The sequence below is a fragment of the Silurus meridionalis genome, chromosome 5 (assembly GCF_014805685.1).
Source record: "Silurus meridionalis isolate SWU-2019-XX chromosome 5, ASM1480568v1, whole genome shotgun sequence".
In the NCBI taxonomy this organism is placed as follows: Eukaryota; Metazoa; Chordata; class Actinopteri; order Siluriformes; family Siluridae; genus Silurus; species Silurus meridionalis.
This window is the reverse complement of record NC_060888.1, coordinates 21,174,496-21,181,176: the sequence shown is the minus strand read 5'-3', so window position 1 is coordinate 21,181,176 and position 6,681 is coordinate 21,174,496.

Here is a 6,681-nt window from a genome sequence, read left to right as displayed (position 1 = left end):
CCAAGCTCTCAGAGACACACACACATTTTCGCATTCAGGCATGCATTAGTGAGGATGGACACTTGTGATAAATGCACATGTCCTCAGGGCTCTTAGTAACTCAGCCACTTAAAGAAAAGCACAAGGAGACGGGGGCGGAAAACAAAGCACATCAGTTTTGCACTGTGTGTGAAATATGTTTCCGTTTATATGAATAATACATGTGTGTTGCAAGCATAGTGCATCTGTATGTGTCAAATGAGTCTTGTTAATTAGCAAATCACACACACACACACACACACACACACACACACACACCTCTGCAGCCTTCATTCACTATCTGAAATGCTCCATTTATTTTTGAACCCCACTATCACAGCTCTCAGCTCTTACACAGCGAGAGCTCTTGTGGAAGTGGTTCAGATCTGCTTTGTGAAAATGCAAATGAGCTTCACCTCTCTTAATCCTACATTTCAACAGGAAAATTATTAATGGATTTATAATTACAGAGGAAAGTGAAACCCAAAGCAACACTATTTGTATGAAGACCATCTGTTGTGCTTGAGTGTGAACAGAGAGAGAAAAGAATACTGGCTGAATACAAGAGCTACACTTCAACTATTAATACACTAACATACCAGGACATGAACAAGAACAGCAGGCAAATGATTTACAGTTGAAAGACTATTATTATTGTTAATATCATTGTTATAAGTAGTAGTATCATGACTGTCATTATTATGATTAGTTTTCGTATTATGATCTACTATAAGCTGATCAAATATCAGCTGTATAACCCCACCAGCCCCCTACCTGTTTTATATTAGTGAATTTTTCTATGTTATGCAATACTTGTGCTAAATTAAGAGGATGCCATTAGACATAAAACAGAAAATAAGAGAAAAACTGGTTAATTGCTGTAACATGAGCCTGATTTGCATATTGCAATGTGATTGGCTCTTATATTTTATGACAAAATAATATTTCTATCGTGATTAATATGAATGTTTCTTAAAATAATGTCTACTATAAACAACATAAATTATTCTTTTACATAAATACAAATGATTCGTCCAAAAAGATTTAATAATAATAATAATAATAATAATAATAATAATAATATTAATAATAATAATAATAATAATATTAAATGTTAGGAACCTCTTTAACCTAGCAACGACACATTTTCATTTCACTCCTTCTTGTTTATTATCCCCAATACAGATCCAGGAATAACACACACAGACACAGATGTATGAAAGATATCCAAAGTTTACTGACAGAGAAAATGCACATACATACATTATTTTATATATATATATATATATATATATATATATATATATATATATATATATATATATATATATAAACAATATGATGAACAAAAACATTGTTGAAGGCCGTATTTTTTTGGTACATATGAAAGCTTTTATCATAAAAATGTGACAGTTGCAGCATAGAAATAATTGATAATATGCAAAGAAAGATGATAAAAAGTTGTCACACAAACTAGGTAAATTGCTCATATTAGAATAACTTGAATAAGTGATTTAGAATATTACCAAACATGCCATATCTGAAAATTATTTTCACTACTGTTTGGCATTTTCCTTAGGACATGGAAAAAGCTTTTACCCATTTAGAAAATCGATCCACTACAACCGGTAGATATTTCAATGGGCCTATGACAGGCATGTGTGTAAAATCAACCTGGCCATTAATAATAATAATAATAATAATAATAATCATCATCATCATCATCATTTTGATCAAATTTCCAATGTTTGCCTTGATTTATATTAAGAAGTCGTCTCTTAAAATAAAGATTCATTATATATTTAATTCAAAAGTATGCATATATAGTTATTATTAATAATATTTATAGTAACATTTTGATTACATTGAAGTGAGTTACATCTGTTTTTTAAATGAATGCTATTTTCAATGTCTATACAACACTACAGTGCAAAAAGTACAAATGTGAAGAACTCTTTTTTTTTTTGCTCCAGGGGAAATTTTTTTTATACAGTAATCAATTAATAATGCAATCATTTGCAAACAAATTAATGTAATCACTCTACATGAATGTAATTTTCTAATCAGAGTCAGTTTAAATGTAATCCATTTGAATTTATTTCCGTTGAAACATTTATTTATTAGAAAGAAGCGTAAAAACACTCAAAAGGGTTCTGTGAAAGAGATCATTCAGTACGTTTTAAAAAGAGCGCTTGATTCGGATTGAGATGAACACGTGCATTTGGGTGAAAGACAGAACGGGAAAGTATTTCATACACAAGTCTCCTCCTCCAAGACACTCCACAACCATCAAGTAAACATGATTAATATTTTATTAGACACAATTCAGTGCGAGAAACACGGCAGGTAGACGGCGCAGAGCGTGGTTAGGAAGACAGGAATGCTTCTGAAACAAAAAACGGATTTATCTCAAGCCTATCATAGCATACAGCCTAGACATAGATATATAACCCACTTAATAAGAAACCGCTAAAGGAAAAGCAAGAAAAATGAGTGAAGCTGTTTGGTTTCTTTTCCACTGCCCTTTGAATTCATGAAATTCTTGCATAAACTGGGCTGTGAAATCTTATATTAGAAAAATTGTTCTTTTCATAACTTCTAAATGGCATTCTAAAGCAAACCTCGATCTACTCCCACCTTGTTGAACTCCTTGTCACCCTAAATTCACACACACACACACACACACACACACACACACACACACACACACACACACACACACACACACAGACTTCTCTCTTGGTTTGACAGGCTTTCAGCTAGTAAATCAACACATTGATTGTGGGGGCAGTGGCGTGTCCTGGCTTCTGCTAAAGAGCCATTTTCATTTCACTAGCGGTTTACAACCCCCTCACACACAACCTTTCTGCCCTCTCCATCAGCATCCATAAACATCAACCCTCAACTTCACCTACAACACCAAGCACTGCTTGTCCACATGCACACACAACTGCCATGAGCGTGACTCTCTCTCCGGCTAGCTCACAAGGTCCATTTAGTCCCCCCCCCCCCACTTTTTGTGATTGCACTGTGGGCCTCAGGTCAAATTTGTCTTAAAAAAACACAACCCCTCACACTGATGTCCAGCGTTAAATGGCTTTCCTGCTCCACACACCTGATGTAAGGTAATTATCTAAGCTTTCTTTAGTTTAGTCAGGTGGACAGCATGGCGGCTCACTAGTGGAGCTTACAAGACACAAGCTGCATTCAGAAGAACATACTGTAAACCAAGTGAAAGCATATGCAATGTTTATTAAAACATTTAGCAAACAGGAACAGTCGCAGTGTGTACAAATGTTTTGCTGGTGACTTACTTGTAAGAATACAATTTCCCTGATAGCTGTAAGAAATGCAGTAGTTAAACCATAGTTTTTGTTGTGTATAATCTGAATATACAACAATACAATAAACAATACAATAACTTCAGAAAACAGTCATGAATATTACACAAAAACTGTAAAAAATAATATATAAATTAATTTAAATAATTCATCATTTTTCTCTGTAACATTTCCTTAAAATTGTTTGAATAAAAAAAAAAAAACGATTGGCTTTGTGCTAGGTAGCTAAACCAACAGCTTCAAGACATGTGAACCCCAAAAAGAAATAATACATAGTAAGGATGGTAGGATTCACTGATTCGCATCAGTGCATTGGCATAAAATTTAACGATGTGATGCATTGATTTAAAAATTCTGCATCGAATACAATTTGGCATTTGTATCATGATACATCGTTTTTAACATATTTGCTTCAGTGAAATTAGATTTATTTATACAGTCAGACCCTGACCTATGACCACTCGACTTACATTTCAAAAATATGACTGTCACCACCGAGAAAAAATATAAAAATAAATATTCATATATATATAAATATTCATATATATATATATATATATATATATATATATATATATATATATATATATATATATATATATATATATATAATTTACATTCACTTTATTTGTACTATGTACAAAAATGTAAGTGTTTACAGTGCCTCTTTACGTCTGTGTCAAAACACATCATAGAATAGTCACTCTTCTCGACTTACAACCTGATGGACTTACGACCGGTTTATCAGTCCCTATCTACGTCGAAAGTTGGGGTCTACCTGTATAATTATTTGTAGATGTGCTATATGTTTATTATTTAGAAAGTGAGCAATAAGTAATATGTAGGTTGATTTCCCCTTTCCAAACTGTTTCTCAAGTGCTTTCTCTCAGCACCACTGCTGCTATGTAAAGATGACGCATCACAAAATTACAGAGACCGAGCCGTGTCTTAACAGTCACATAGAATACAGATTGACATGGCAGAGGTAGAGCTGCATCTTCCTGAAAAACGAACAGGAAAAGAATGTCTAGTTTTTTTTCTGCACTACAAAGACCTGTTTGTAAAAGGGCCATCCTTTAGAAGTCAGAAGGCACCTAAGTAAATTTATGATTTGCTGTCTGTCTGAACCCCAAAAAAAAAAAAGCACTGTATTGCATTGAATTGTGTTGTGTTGTGTTGAATGGAACCGGAATAGGATCGCACTGCATCATAATCAGGGTAAATATCATGTCGTCGCTGCTTCATATGTATCTTTAAAATATAGTATCATTGGCTATGAATCGCATCGGCCTCAGTTATGGAGCTGCACATCCCTAATACATAATAATGCCTAAGAAGGTAGGGTGGGGAATGGATTGATTTTTAATATTTTCTAATATTATCTAGCAATAAACTTGTCTAATGTTAGTGAAATTAAACATATATTGATAGAATTTATTCCACTCTAACGAACTCAAAACATTGTCTGTTTGCAGTCTGCAAACCCGGGGTGTCAAATCAAATGGTGACAGAAGCCCCAGTTGGAACATAACTTATTGTATGTGAGATGGTGGAAGAGGGCAAAGCTTCCTCAAATTTTAAGTTTTTATTAATTAGTTCAATACTGTCAATATGTTGATTTCTTTGTCTGCCATTTTTATTAGACGGATTAAAAAAACTTATTTCGGTATATGTTTAATTGAGCACTTACAATGTACCAGCTTACTGCTGTGTTAATGCAGATCTCCTGAACAAAATGCATATGGGTTAGCAGGCCGGTCAGTCACTGGCTAGTAACTGCTCAGTGTCCATAATTTTCAGTTGTCCAGCAAGGGATATATAGTGTGTTCTTGTTAGAAGATGGGAATTTACAAGGAACACAACATCTTACCACATCGGCTTTCAGGTCATAGACACTACATTTTCACCACTGTTTTTTAAACCAAAATCTTTGAATAGCACTGAGGTCACAGGTTGTGAGTAAATATTTATGTTTCGCAGAATTGCACAGATTTCTTAAACCTTCTGTTTGTGGTTCGAATAATTACAGTGTAATTACTTAAAATACTAATAATTTACTAACACTACGGAAATCCTAATCTTTCTGGATGTTTCTGAATAATCCTGTGTTTGCAGCCTCCATGCTTTTACACTGTCCAAATAAAAATGTACATGTTATCCAAATTATTTGCTTTAACTATCAGCCAGGTTGTATACTTAGAATACATATTTACATATTTACATAACATACACACATTCCCCAGCCAGCAATGACCTTTTTTTTGTGTTTGCAGTCTCACATTTAAAGCACAAATTCATCAGTTCTATTTGAAGGCACAATGTCAGTAGTGTACTGAATGCCACAGCGCAATGCCGTCCTTTCACTGTCAAAATGTACGCTGGAAAATTGTGATCAAAATAACTATAACATTGGCACAGCTGGAATTGTAAAGTAAATGGTTACTTTGTTGTATATTTAAACTCTTTTTTCTAAATACAGATCTGAAAACGTGCCTAATGTAGCTATTGTATTGCACATTAGAATAACCTTTTGGGGATTTTTCTTTTCTTTTAATGCTATTCATATTTTAATATATATTATTAATATTGAACTATTAATTCTTGAGAAGGGTGATTAAAATCACACAAATTTTAATGCTAAATGTATGCTATCAGGCTAGTTAGGGTAGTGCATTTTTGGCCTTAGCACACCTGTTTGTACATGAATGTTAAAGTCTTTCTGTGTTAAGTACATGTTAAGCAAGTGTTTGCCCGGTTGTTACATGCATAGTATAACGAATAATAATTCTTACATACTGTACAATGTATCGTAGAATAGAAAAGATGCTGAATAGAAGTATATTATTTTACAAAAAACACAGAAAGAGGACTAAAAACAAGACAATAATAAGCTTTGCATCATCCAAGTGATATACTTGCATGACCACACGCAGCTGGAGGGAGAACAAAAACAAGGAGAGAGAGAGAGAGAGAGAGAGAGAGAGAGAGATAGACTGACAGAAAGAGAAACCAAAAAGTTGAAAGATGACATCATTCAGAACGGGGAGTGAAAACGGGGCAGAGCCAAAGAGATAAGATGGAAAAGGATTAAAAAAAACAAAAAAAAAAAAGAGGGCAAGAGAAGTCCTCTTATCTCCATCCATGGCCGTGTTCTTGACATGAAGCAAACACTTCAGAGCATCTCAGCACCAACGAGGAGATACTTTGTCAGCAGCTCTACATCCTGCATTTAGCACACCAGTAGTGCAAATTAAATAACACTTCAGTAAGCAGGACGGAGACTGAGCATGAGAAGAAGGGAAAAAGAGAGATAAAGTGCTGA